At 46.3% G+C, this 15019-nt stretch overlaps 1 protein-coding gene and 1 non-coding gene across 2 annotated transcripts in view; both read left to right on the forward strand.

The window, feature by feature from the left end:
• LOC124711126 (homeobox protein PKNOX1-like) overlaps positions 1-15019 on the forward strand; it is a 731542-nt gene that overhangs the window by 324054 nt on the left and 392469 nt on the right. The window lies entirely within an intron of this gene.
• Trnat-cgu lies at positions 7542-7614 on the forward strand. The gene has a single exon. It is a non-coding gene; the product is annotated as a tRNA-Thr (tRNA).

Here is a 15019-nt window from a genome sequence, read left to right on the forward strand (position 1 = left end):
TACCCCTGAAGATTACCCTAAGTTAACGACGGCATTCTGTGTTCTAATTGCTAGAATGCTTCAAACAGTCACAAAGCTGATCTGATATTCCGTATTCTTATATTACGTTCATTAGTTGACAGTGTGGAAATGTATGAAAGCATTGCGGAAGACAAGAAACACATCAATTAGACGCTTGTATGTGATGCTTCTGGATCTTGTAGAGGGACAGAGCGAGCTGGGTTTCACACAAGCGTTATTTGTGGAATCCATGTCGTTTTTCGGCTTCTAGAAAAGAGAATTTGTGAGCCACAAACGTGTTCCTAAATTGTACAACAAAATCACTTCAACGATATACCTGTAGCATTATAGTTGTGTGAATATGTTCGTTTACCTACCTTGAAAAAGGGAATGAGCAGCGCATTTTTCCAACCGTTTGGGACACACAGGTCCTACAGCGACCTGTGATAGATTGCTGCTGACAGAGGAGCAAGTTATTTCGCGTACTATATGTGGATTGGTATAGGTATCTCATCAGACCCAGTCGCCTTTCCTCTGTTGAGCGATTTTAAATGTCTGTGGTTCCTCTACACCACTTAAGGCAAATTTCAAACTGGTTCCTGAGAAAAGGACACGGCTGATTCCTTCACCATATGACGACGTAAGGAAAACCAAAAAAGTCACGTCGACCATAGTGTCACACACATTACGAGGTGCATTCAAGTTCTAAGGCCTCCGATTTTTTTTCTCCGGACTGAAAAGAGATAGAAACATGCGCATTGTTTTAAAATGAGGCCGCGTTCATTGTCAATACATCCCAGAGATGGCAGCACCATACGGCAGATGGAATTTTACCGCCAGCGGCGAGAATGAGAACTGTTTTAAATACTTAAACTGGCGACGTTTTCCTTACTTGAACATCGTGCAATCATTCGTTTTCTGAATTTGCGTGGTGTGGAACCAACTGAAATTCATCGACAGTTGAAGGAGACATGTGGTGATGGAGTTATGGATGTGTCGAAAATGTGTTCGTGGGTGCGGCAGTTTAATGAAGGCAGAACATCGTGTGACAACAAACCGAAACAACCTCGGGCTCGCACAAGCCAGTCTGACGACATGATCGAGAAAGTGGAGAGAATTGTTTTGGGGGATCGCCGAATAACTGTTGAACAGATCGCCTTCAGAGTTGGCATTTCTGTGGGTTCTGTGCACACAATCCTGCATGACGACCTGAAAATGCGAAAAGTGTCATCCAGGTGGGTGCCACGAATGCTGACAGACGACCACATGGCTGCCCCTGTGACTTGTTGCCAAGCAATGTTGACGCGCAACGACAGCATGAATGGGACTTTCTTTTCGTCGGTTGTGACAATGGATGAGACGTGGATGCCATTTTTCAATCCAGAAACAAAGCGCCAGTCAGCTCAATGGAAGCACACAGATTCACCGCCACCAAAAAAATTTCGGGTAACCGCCAGTGCTGAAAAAATGATGGTGTCCAAGTTCTGGGACAGCGAGGGCGTAATCCTTATCCATTGCGTTCCAAAGGGCACTACAGTAACAGGTGCATCCTACGAAAATGTTTTGAAGAACAAATTCCTTCTTGCACTGCAACAAAAACGTCCGGGAAGGGCTGCGCGTGTGCTGTTTCACCAAGACAACGCACCCGCACATCGAGCTAACGTTACGCAACAGTTTCTTCGTGATAACAACTTTGAAGTGATTCCTCATGCTCCCTACTCACCTGACCTGGCTCCTAGTGACTTTTGGCTTTTTCCAACAATGAAGGACTCTCCGTGGCCGCACATTCACCAGCCGTGCTGCTATTGCCTCAGCGATTTTCCAGTGGGCAAAACAGACTCCTAAAGAAGCCTTCGCCGCTGCCATGGAATCATGGCGTCAGCGTTGTGAAAAATGTGTACGTCTGCAGGGCGATTACGTCGAGAAGTAACGCCAGTTTCATCGATTTCGGGTGAGTAGTCAATTAGAAAAAAAATCGGAGGCCTTAGAACTTGAATGCACCTCGTACTAGAAGGCGACTAAGTGTTAGCTGTCTGTGGCCCTGCCATCTACAGCGCCCCTTCAGTTACCCCAAGCGGCGAATAAGGCAATCGCGGTGATCCATCTCGAGATCACATGGGCTGGGTAGAAAAACATTTGAGAGTCAGGAAAGTATGCAGAATGTGTTATTTAAGTTGCAACATCAGAATGTCTCGAATGCACTTCTCACTTTAGTACATTAAAAAGCAAATTCGCACAGGTGATAGTTGTCTACGACAGGTCACTGTCAACTTTCTACTAGACAGAGCTGTTACAAATAAAAAGGGACAACTCCATTTTTAAACGGAACCCCTATTTGTAACTATTTGTGTGATTGAGTTTTAGTCCTACTGAGTTGGCATTCATTCAGTTAGTCTTCTGGTACAGTACGAAGTTGTAGGTTGACTTTCCTTAATGGCTCTTCTGTCGTACATATTGTCACGTAGAAGATGATGTAATTAGATGAATGTCGAACACTAACTTCACCTAACGAAGGTTTATTCAGTGCTTGCACATACAAGAGCGCGGAGCGAACTGCCTCCGGCCAAAACACATACAGTATAATATACAACTACAGAAGATTCCAGTACAGTGATTCTTGACATTTTTGGATACTTCTAGAATATGCTCAAACCGAATACAGAAATTAAAATTGTACAGTCCAGATGAGTTTTGAACACACGACCCTTCGTGCAACAGTTCAGTATCATAACCACTACACCACGGTACTACTCGGCTTCTTCTGCGACAATATCTACACATAAAGAGCGTTCTTCTGTATTTGTCATTAGTCTGTTGTACTACACCAGCGTAGGGCACACCTTCATTCGTCCTTCTTGAAGTCTTTTGGTATAAGCGTTATTTTTCTTAATTCTCGGTAGTTAAAATAACGAGTGAAATATAGTATTCTTTTGTAATAATGTCGTGTGACGACGGCCTCCCGTCGGGTAGACCGTTCGCCTGAACAAATGGAAATTATTGTAATGTAATTAATGTGTAGTCCATAAGAAATATCTCAAAATGTTGTCATCCTTTATACTGAATGTTTCCCGGTGCTTACTCTTGCCGCCAGGTAAACCGTACGTCCGAAGAAAACAAAACAATTAGATGATTTGTTACGGGAGAACAGCGCTAGGCCGGCCGGAGTGGCCGTGCTGTTCTAGGCTCTACAGTCTGGAGCCCAGCGACCACTACGGTCGCAGGTTCGAATCCGGATGTGTGTGATGTCCTTGGGTTATTTAGGTTTAATTAGTTCTAAGTTCTAGGCGGCAGATGACCTCAGAAGTTAATTCGCATAGTGCTCAGAGCCAAAAGCGCTAGTTCCTGTTGCTGTAAACCATCATGTAAGTTCTCCAGGTGTCGCCGTGATAGACGCGCGCGCATAATCTCTTACGGTGGCTTGCAGAGTTTCGAAGAACAATAAAATATCTGCCTATATTCTTCATTAAATATGGTTTGGTTTGGAAAAGCAGAAAGAAAATTGTGAGAGATCAAAGCTTCGAGTTGTCCTGTGGAATGTAAGAGAATGGCTCAATTGGAAGATACCTGCCCACCAAAGACAGAAATAACGATTCAGTTTCAATACATATTTTTGTTTATTATAAACGTTCGATCCGTAGATATAATTTACCGAGGGATTAGCGTCATCCGTACAGCATGTCTTTCACTAGGAGTTTCAACCTGAACCATTTCTGTGAAACTATTCCCTCTCCCTCTTTGTGTGTGTGTGTGTGTGTGTGTGTGTGTGTGTGTGTGCGCGCGCGCGCGTACATGAGAGAGAGAGAGAGAGAGAGAGAGAGAGAGAGAGAGAGAGAGAACAGTTGCATTTCATGGAAATAAATTTCTTGTTGATTTATTACCCTGAGTTAGTAAAACGATTTAACAGGTTGGGAAGCAATGTACGATTAACAGCGATCATGAATAAGATACTATACGCACACAAAAAAGGCGGCGGCAGCCACCTGCAGGAGTATTCGGAGAACCTGTCTATCGATCAGTTTTATTTAACAGGCAAGGATCTGGAAGGAGAAGTGTAGGAATGTGAGGACAACATACTACCTCTTGGCACGCGATATCTGCATGCTAAATTTCCGTATTGGGTGATGAAAAACGTAAGTATAGTACGGTGTCGACAACGTAATCTCACTTAGGCCAAGGCAACAGCTACCCGCTTGAAAATTCTCTGCCACCAGAATCTTAATGTAATTGACGAGATTTACAATAGTAGTACTCTATAATCAGTAACACTGGAGTCTTGTATGAGTTTTCGTTGACAGATGCACTGCAATTTTCAGGATTCTCCTGATTAAAGTTTTTCTTCCATGTGCCTCCCTTACTGCTGATTTGTCATGTACATTCCACTTGAAACTTCCAGGAGATTATAACTGTGTGCGCGCCGAGACTCGAATCAAGGACTTTTGCAGTACTCCAGAGTTATGGTCCCGGTCTGACACACAATTTTAGTCTGCCAGGAAGTTTATCAGCGTACACTCCTCTGCAGAGTGAAAATTTCATTCCACTTAACATCGCTCCGTAATGTTGCCGCTCGATGCTAAACCACTGTGACAGGCCTTAAGAGTTTAGTACTGGCGATGAAATCGGGTACTATCGTTTCTTCCATGTTTGTATCAATAACATTTATCTACATTCAGGAAGAGTTGACATTCAATCTACGAAATGTAAAGACTAAATATAAATTGTTCAGCATTTCGTTAGTCGTCTGCCGAAATTGTTTTCCTGCAGCAGTATCGTCAGAGAACACGATGTAATTTTCTTCTCTCTCTCTCTCTCTCGTGAACGTTCGCAATTCGCAGCAGTTGAGCACGTGGTCCAGGCAACAACGCAACGTACGGCTCACGCGATTTCGCTATCCGACGTAATTACACTACAGTCGACAGAAGAAAAACATTATTTACGAGCTCGGATCCACAGTGCATACTCCATTACGCGTCATTTTGTTGTAACAAGTATTTCCACCTTCGCCTTGGCTCGAAAGAAAGACTTGATTATTCAGAGCTGCTGCACTCACGAGATTTGATCCCTTCAGCTCTCTGATTGCACTTAGAACTACTCCAGAACCGATCAAGACCGAAAGTGTTCCCTCGTTGAAACTTCTCGAAATCTTACAGAAACAAAATAAATTTTCATGATAATATTTTAAACTGCGGAAATTAAACTATCACACAAAGCGAAACACGTTAGTTACAACGGGAACAGCGCGTTTATTTCTGTCAAGACAAAAGTGGCCTGGTTGCTTCAAATTAACTTAGCAGCTAGGCTTCGTTACGACACACGCCAAAGTCAGAACTCTTGAAGATTATCTCCATCGTTTTGTACACGTCGGGATTCCAGCCTACACTTTTGAGAAGATCCATTTTCTGAAATTTCCAATCCAGAGAAATTTTACAAAATTTTTAGCGTTCAGTCTTTCACCCAATCAGACCATGGTTGCTAACTGATTGGCCTTTGTCTTAATGACAATCATTCATAGTATACAACAACTTCTGCTTGATGCTACCTCATGGCAAGACCCATCGCTACAATTTTTTTACGTCCACTCTAAGGACCAGATAATGAATCCAAAGCATTTAGATTCAGTACTCAGGCTACCCTATAATTTTTCTGTCCGTTACCAGTTCTCTCACTTTGGTAGTGATTTGTAAATGTTAAAAAAGTCAAGTTGCTGAAACCTTGCAGTTTGAAATGCATTGTGGAGTGTTTTGACATTCTGTTCCGTCAAATGTAAATCGACCTTCAGACAGTCCGGCTACCGCCTCTATTCTGTGACTGGGCTGTCGTATGAAATTATACAGCCTTGTTAAACCTTGTACCTCGACTTCTCCAAATCGCTTGAGAAACACATCGTACAATCATGTGTCCTACAATCATGCGAAAGACGAACATAATCGGTGACTCATGAGGTATATGCTTTCGTCGTCAGTGGCAGCAAGTTACACCAGTGCTGTGGTAGTCTCATGTCCCATGCTTAATCGATATTTATATCATACGCTTCTTGAGCCGCTGGGTCCATTTCAGCTAAACTTAATACGCGTATATCTTAATATCTCATTGTGGGGATAAGAACCTCCTACCACCCATTGGGGTATGATGAAAACGGCGTGACGTACAAGCATAAATCTGGACGTCTAGAACATTTTCAGCCAAATTGTGTAGATACATGACTCATTATGTGTATAAAAATACTGCGGTGGTAACATATCCCTACCACCCGTAGGAGTGCGAGTGCGGATGAGATGATGTGACATGTAAAAATGTAGCTGGTCGTAGGTTGTGTTCCAAAAATGAACAGCTTAGAAACAGAAGTGATGACACTTTCTGCAGGACCTGACCATCATTTTGCAGGACAATGCTTAAGCACGTACAGTGCAAGCTGTTACTGATTTGTTCGACTGATGGAGCTGCTAAATGCTATACCACCTAGTGCACTCCCCTGACTTAAGCCCTCGTGAGTTCAACTCGATTTCTAAACACTTCACGGCATTCGCTTCAGAACTGCCACAAATTTGTCGGGCAATAGACCGCGCCGCTCGAACTGTCAACACAACTGGCACAGCTAAGAGTATCCTACGACTTCCACATCGCTGGCAACGGCTTACACACAATGCTGGTGACTACTTTGAAGCTCAGTAAAACTTTGAAACAGGTATCTGTTTTGTACTAGCTGTAAATAAATAGTTGCCACTATTAAAGTTCCAACCCTCTTATTGAAGTGCCACATGTAAAAATATCTACACTTATACCCGTTACGGCGTATATATGTGAGACGTGTCAAGTGTATGTTGCAATACGTCACTCCATATTATTTATTGGTATTGATATCTGATTATTACTTGCTATAGCGTGGCTGTTTGGAAAATTAGGCTTCGGTCATTCATAGACAGCCAGTTTTCGAGGGCAAACTTATGTTCTAATCATGAGCCTCGACGCTTGCCCTATCTGTTCTCCCACACTGTTCTATAAGTCATTCCCTGCCAATAATTTTAATAATAATGAAGTAGTTGCAAGATGAGAACACTTTTGTACGACACAGTTATTTTATTTCACTTGAAATTCAAGTATTATGGCCCCTACTCGTTCTAATCGTACGCGCACTACATTTACAGTCACTCATCTGTCACGAGCTTATGTGAATTTATCATTGCCGATTTTTTACCGTACGATCGTCTTTTTAATGTAAAACAACTCCACCGATACGAAATTAATGTGAACTTCAAAATTATTGTTTTGACCACGATCACTTTCTCTCACACACATACGCATCCTCCTTGCGTGTTGTTTCTGGCGCGACATGTCTGAAAGAACGGACACCGCGCATTCATATAATTGATTCGCCTAAATGGGTAACTGGTCCATTTTCTTCAGTGCAGATGCGCAAGTAGTCCGATCCCCCGCCGGAACCTCAGAGTAGCGAGCATGGAGGAAATAGGAGTGCGGATAGGTGGCGTTTAGCGGGTATGTGGGTCGGTCAGGCGGGCCGAGACAGTTCGCGCAGTTGCGATGAGTCCCGGATCGCGCAATGGTTAACGCACCTGCCTCGTAAGCAGGAGATCCCGGGTTCGAATCACGGTTCGGCAAAGATTTTCACACGTCGCCGCTGATTCCGCACAGTGTCCTGATGTAGCTGACTTCATTAAACCCTTCCCTGGTTCCCGGGTTCGATTCCCGGCGGGGTCAGGGATTTTCTCTGCCTCGTGATGACTGGCTTTTGTGTGCTGTACTTAGGTTAGTTAGGTTTAAGTAGTTCTAAGTTCTAGGGGACTGATGACCATAGATGTTAAGTCCCATAGTGCTCAGAGCCATTTGAACAAAGCCAAACCCTTCCCTTTTCTTTCCTTTCTCTCCTCCTCCATCTTCCGTTTACAGATAAAGCCAATGTGTCCATTCTAGAGCTATGGGCCACCACCGTCAGTGATGACGCTGTGCTGTAGCAAAGAAGCGCAAGTGTCGATTCGATCTGTCAAGTACAGGATCGATGTCGGTACCCCTACAATGTCAAGTTGGTGCAGACTGAGGTGACAAAAGTCATGGGATAGCGATAGCCGCATATACAGAAGGCGTACACAAAGTATGAATGGGCAGTGCGTTGATGGAGCTCTCATTTGAACTCAGGTGATTTATGTGAAAAGGTTTCCGACGTGTTTATGGTCACACGACGGAACAGCAGCTGGAGCTAGACGCATGCGACGTTCCATTTCGGATATCGTTACGAAATTCAATGCTCCGAGATCGACAATGTTAGGGGTGTGCCGAGAATACCAAATTTCAAGCATTACCCTTACCACGGACAACCGAGCATCAGATAGCAGCAGCGTTTGCGTAGAGTTATCAGTGCTAACAGACAAGCAGCACTGCGTCGAATAACTACAGAATATAGGACTTACGATGAACGTATCCGTTAGGAGAGAGTGGCGAAATTCGGCGTTAGTTGGTTGTGGCTGCAGACCGACACGAATGCCTTTGCTAACAACATTTCATAGCCTGCGGCGCCTCTCCTGGCATCGTGACCTTGTCAGTTGAACCCTGGACGACTGGAAAACCGTGGCCTGGCCCGATGAGTGCCGATTTCAGTTGGTAAGAGCTGATGGTAGGATTAAAGTGTGGAGCAGACCCCACGGAGCCGTTGACCCAAATTGTCAACGAGGCACTGTGCAAGCTGGTGATGGCTCTATAGTGGTGTGAATGGAATGGACTGGTCCAACTGAACCGATCTTTGACTGGAAATGGCAATGTTCCGCTACTTGCAAACTATTTACAACTATTCGTGGACTTTGTGTTCCCAAAAAACGATAGAATGTTTAGGGATGACAATGCGCCCTGTCACTGGGCCGATATGAATAACATCGAACATTGATGAGACATAATGGCGAGGTCAGTTCGTGCACAAAATCCTGCAATGGCAACACTTTTTGCAGTTATGGACGGCTATAGAGCCAGCATGGCTCAATATTGTTGAACGGGACTTCCAACGACTTCATTCCAGACTGAGATTATCACTCTGCAGCGGAGTATGCGCTGATATGAAACTTCCTGGCAGATTAAAACTGTGTGCCCGACCGAGACTCGAACTCGGGACCTTTGCCTTTCGCGGGCAAGTGCTCTATCATCTGAACTACCCAAGCACGACTCACGCCCCGTCCTCACAGCTTGGGAGTTAGGAGACGAGGTACTGGCAGAAGTAAAGCTGTGAGGACGGGGCGTGAGTCGTGCTTGGGTAGCTCAGATGGTAGAGCACTTAACCGCGAAAGGCAAAGGTCCCGAGTTCGAGTCTCGGTCCGGCACACCGTTTTAATCAACCAGGAAGTTTGACTTCATTCCATGCCACGTCGAGCTGCCGCACTATGCCGGGCAAGAGGAGATCCAAGCAATATTAGTAGGTATCCCAGTGACTTTTGTCGTCTCAATATATGTGTGAAATATGTGAATGCCGGCGAAGCCGCGGGCGGACAGCTAGTGTTCACTAAGCGTTTCGCTGGCCGGTGTGGCCGTGCGGTTCTAGGCGCTTCAGTTTGGAACCGCGTGACCGCTACGGTCGCAGGTTCGAATCCTGCCTCGGACATGGATGTGTGTCATGTCCTTAGGTTAGTTAGGTTTAATTAGTTCTAAGTTCTAGGGGACTGATGACCTGAGATGTTAAGTCCCATAGTGCTCAGAGCCATTTGAACCAAACGTTTCCTCGAATTAAAACATGAATCGGATAATGTGCAGCTTCGAGAACGGCCGTACAGTTTCGGATGCGGCCGGGTCGGGTGGCAGCGCGCGCCCTCTAAGTCCCGGGATCCGGCGGGACGGCACCCCCTGCTTGTCGCGCCTCTCATAAGGGATGCCCGCCGCGGCGCCGTGGAGCGGGCGCGCGTGACGCGGGGCTGTTATTGTGTACTTTGCCCGCGGCCCGCCGGGGCCCGGATACATAAGCTGACGGCGCCCGCCGAGACCTGCATCGCTACGGCCGCATTTCGGCCGCCGCCGACGCTGCAGCCGCTTGGCATATTGGTCGCGCGCGTCCCGACGCGCCGCGCCGGTATTAACTTTCTTCCGCGCATCGCCGCCCCGGCGTCTCCGATTCTCCCCGCTGTCGTCCTCCTTCCTGCGTCAAACTGGCCCCAGCCTCCGTTCCCGCCCAACTGCGCTCCCGGAGTTCCACGGAAACGAAATCGCTCGCCGGTGATATCCTTACCGGACGGTCAATTTCCTGGGCTCTGGTAACGCAGGGAAAACTGGGGGAGCGATATACCTAATATCGCAATCAGGTTGGGGGATATGAAACACGACGCTGCGATTCTCCACAAGTTTCTGTAGTAGCTCCTCTCCCTACCCGCATCACCAAGATATGCGTGGGCTGGCCTTTGTGTAGAGAAACCCAAATCAAGAGGATTGGCACAGAGACAGGTGGCACAGTGGTAAGGCACCAGACCAGAGGATAGAGGTTCAACTCCCCATCCGGCCGTACAAATTTGGTTTTACGTGGATCTCCTAAATAGTTTAAAGCAAATGCAGGCATTATTCCATTGAAGAGAACTTGTACAGCGGTTGCACAGAAATATAGAAAAACAGCGAGAAATGCATGCTTGAACATAAATTTAGGGCTAGCGAAGCCTGCAGGTTGCGCCGTTGTATTTCACCACGAACCACATCTGTGGAATGCCGTCAATATGTTGCAAGCACCGAGCGAGGTGGCGCAGTGGTTAGCACACTGGACTCGCATTCGGAAGGACGGCGGTTCAAACTCTCGTCTGGCCGTCCTGATTTACACTACTGGCCATTAAAATTGCTAGACAAAAAGAAATGCAGATGATAAACGGGTATTCATTGGACAAATATATTATACTAGAACTGACGTGATTACATTTCAACGCAATTTGGGTGCATAGATCCTGAGAAATCAGTACCCAGAACAAGCACCTCTGGCAGTAATAACGGTCTAGATATACCTGGGCATTGAGTCAGAGCTTGGATGGCGTGTACAGGTACAGCTGCCCATGAAACTTGAACACGATACCACAGTTCATCAAGAGTAGTGACTGGCGTTTTGTGACGAGCCAGTTGCTCGGCCACCATTGACCAGACGTTTTCAATTGATGAGAGACCTGGAGAATGTGCTGGCCAGGGCAGCAGTCGAACATTTTCTGTATCCAGAAAGACCCGTACAGGACCTGCAACATGCGGTCGTGTATTATCGTGCTAAAATGTAGGGTTTCGCAGGGATCGAATGAAGGGTAGAGCCACGGGTCGTAATACATCTGAAATGTAACGTCCACTGTTCAAAGTGCCGTCAATGCGAACAAGAGGTGACCGAGTCGCTTACAATGTGCGTTCACCCCGATGTCGCCAAACACGGATGCGACCATCGTGATGCTGTAAACAGAACCTTGATTCATCGGAAAAAATGACGTTCTTCCATTTGTGCACCCAGGTTCGTCGTCGAGTACATCATCGCAGGCGCTCCTGTCTGTGATGCAGCGTCAAGGGTAACCGAAGCCATGGTCTCCGAGCTGATAGTCCATGCTGCTGCAAACGTCGTATAACCGTGCAGATGGTTGTTGTTTTGCAAACGCCCCCATGTGTTGACTCAGGGACCGAGACGTGGCTGCACGATCCGTTACAGCCATGCGGATAAGATGCCTGTCATCTCGACTGCTAGTGATACGAGGCCGTTGAGATCCAGCACGCCGTACCGTATTACTCTCCTGAACCCAACGATTCCATATTCTGCTAACAGTCATTGGATCTCGACCAAGGCAAGCAGTACTGTCGCGATACGATAAACCGCAATCACGATAGGCTACAATCCGACCTTTATCAAAGTCGGAAATGTCATGGTACGCATTTCTCCTTCTTACTCGAGGCATCACAACAACGCTTCACCAGGCAACGCCGGTCAACTGCTGTTTGTATATGAGAAATCGGTTGGAAACTTTCCTCATGTCAGCACATCGTAGGTGTCGCCACCAGTGCCAACCTTGTGTGAATGCTCTGAAAAGCTAATCATTTGCATATCACAGCATCTTCTTCCTGTCGGTTAAATTTCGCGTCTGTAGCACGTCATCTTTGTGGTGTAGCAATTTTAATGGCCAATAGTGTAGGTTTTCTGTGATTTCCCTAAATCGCTTCAGGCAAATGCCGGGATTGTTCCTTTGAAATGACACGGCCGACTTCTTTCCCGTCCTTCCCTATTCCGATGAGACCGATGACCACGCTGTTTGGTCCCCCCCCCCCCCTCATCCCCCCCCCCCCTAAATGAACCAACCAACCAACCAACCAACGTTGGAAATGTCAGTTATGGCCAGAGCAGTGCTCTCTATAGTTATGAGTGCATTACGTCGGAGCTAAATGAAATCGAATGAGGGGAAATTGATGATGCTCGTATGTTGAGTTCTTCCGTAACCAAGGCAACAGAAGTGTTTGCTGTTTCAAGAGGCACCGTATCGAAGATCTATGCCGCATACAGGGAAAATGGAGAAGCATTATCAGCTACGTCACAACTCGGACGAAACTGTGCGTTTGAGTGATCGCGATGGACGCTCATTGAGCAGGATTGTTGTGAAAAATAGTACGACAACAGCTGCAGACCTAACTACAAAACTGTGAGCACTAAAAGAACACGAAATGCTTCTAGCAGTAAAAAGCGTGATGCCAAAGACATAAAACATGGACTGTAGAGAAATGGAAGAAAGTCATTTGATCAGATAATTCTTGTTTCACACAGTTTCCAACTTCCGTTAATTATTCAAAAACAGTCTTAATCGCCTTTACTATTATTATACCGCCCACCGGTTTCAACCCGACGTAGAGGTTATCTTCTGGGCGTTTACACCATTGGTCGACTGCTGGTGGTGTCATTCCTGTCTACATAACGGCAGGAAACTACAGTACCTGCAAAATTGTGTCATTGTACGGCACATCGTTCAGAAGATAAGACGTGATAGACATGCATATGCGTCACAGAATGGCGATTGCTTGAAATGGCGCGCAGTAAAGCTTCAGTATCACGGATGACGTTTAAATTTGTTACACATTGTGATCAAAAGTATCCGGACACTCCCAAAACATACGTTTTTCATATTAGGTGCATTGTGCTGCCACGTACTGTCAGGTACTCCATATCAGCGACCTCAGTAGTCATTGGACATTGTGAGACAGCAGAATGGGGCGCGCCCAGGAACTCACGGACTTAGAACGTACGTCGGAGTGGCCGAGCGGTTCTAGGCGCTTCAGTCTGGAACCGCGCGACCGCTACGGTCGCAGATTCGAATCCTGCCTCGGGCATGGATGTGTGTGATGTTCTTAGGTTAGTTAGGTTTAAGTACTAAGTTCCATGGTACTGATGACCTTCGATGTTAAGTCCCATAGTGCTCAGAGCCATTTGAACCATTAGAACGTAGTCAAGTGATTCGTGTGTCACTTGTGTCATACGTCTATAAGCGAGATTTCCACACTCCTAAACATACCTAGGTCCACTTGTTTCCGCTGTGATAGTGAAGTGGAAACGTGAAGGGACACGTACAGCACAAAAACGTTCAGGCCGACCTCGTCTATTAACTGACAGACCGCCGACATCCAGAGCATCACACACGCATTCCAAATTGCAGCAGGATCCATTGCAAGTACTATGACAGTTAGGCGGGAGGTGAGGAAACGTGGATTTTATGGTCGAGCGGCTGCTCACAAGCCACACCTTACGCCGATAAATACCAAACGAAGACTTGCTTGGTATAAGGAGCTTAAACATAGGACGATTGAACAGTGGACAAATGTGTGGAGTGACGAATCACGGCACACAATGTGGCGATCAGGTGGCACCTTCTTGCTTCCCACTGTTGAAGAGCAATTCGGGGATGGCGATTGCATCTTTCAACACGATCGAGCATCTGTTCATTATGCACGGCCTGTGCCGGAGTGGTTACACGACAATAACATCCCTGCAATGGACTGACTTGCAGAGTCCTGACCTGAATCCAACAGAACACCGTTGTGATGTTTTGGAACGCCGACTTTGTGGCTCACCGACCGACATCGACATCTCTCCTCAGTGCAGCACCCGGTGAAGAATGGGCTGCCATTCCTCAAGGAACCTTCCGCGCACCTGATTGGACGTATGCCTGCGAGATGCAGACGCTATCTACACATATCACTGAATGTGCGTCCAGTATTATTTCAATGTACGATGCATAGGTCAGGAAATATGACGTCATAGACATTTACATACATGAAGAAGTACCTTTTGGTTAAAATGGAAGGCAAATTACCCTGGTTATAATCATCCAGTGTTTTATAATGAGAGCACGTAGCGACTTCCAACAAATTTGAACATAATTTCAGATCTTTCCTAAACTTTTTCTCGCTTACTTGCTGAAAGCCACATATTTGACAGATTAACTGTAGTAAAGTAATCAGACGTTTGAAACTGTTTTATAGAGGAGAGTTAGATTCTCTAACGAATCCGAAGTTCACTGGTACTCAATTAACTGAGCCATTCGTGCGCGTCTCCCGGCGCAACTGAAAGCAACTGTTCTGTTTCAAAATGGCTCTAAGCACTACGGGACTTAACATCTGAGGTCATCAGTCCCCTAGACTTAGAACTACTTAAACCTAACCAACTTACGGACATCACACACATCCATGCCCGAGGCAGGATTCGAACCTGCGACTGTAGCAGCCGCATGGTTCCGGACTGAAGCACCTAGAACCGCTCGGCTACAGCGGCCGGCCGCAACTGCTCTGGCTTAGAGTTTCAACGGGTATAAGAGTCGTAAATAGTTGGAAAGGTTTCTGCTGATGCTTTCGTGGCTGGCTAGACATTTCAAAGGTACAAACAGAATGTGATGTTGCCGTTCACGAAAGCACGTCATGGCGAAGGCTGAGGGTCGGCTCGTGGCTTTCACCCCGAGAGCAGCGTTGGTGGTTCCGACTGGCGGCTGATAGCAGGACATAACTTGGTGTAACGAGTTTGACACGGTTCGACGGCGGCCTCCTGATTTGTAGC

This window comes from Schistocerca piceifrons, chromosome 8, assembly GCF_021461385.2.
Source record: "Schistocerca piceifrons isolate TAMUIC-IGC-003096 chromosome 8, iqSchPice1.1, whole genome shotgun sequence".
NCBI classification, from domain to species: Eukaryota; Metazoa; Arthropoda; class Insecta; order Orthoptera; family Acrididae; genus Schistocerca; species Schistocerca piceifrons.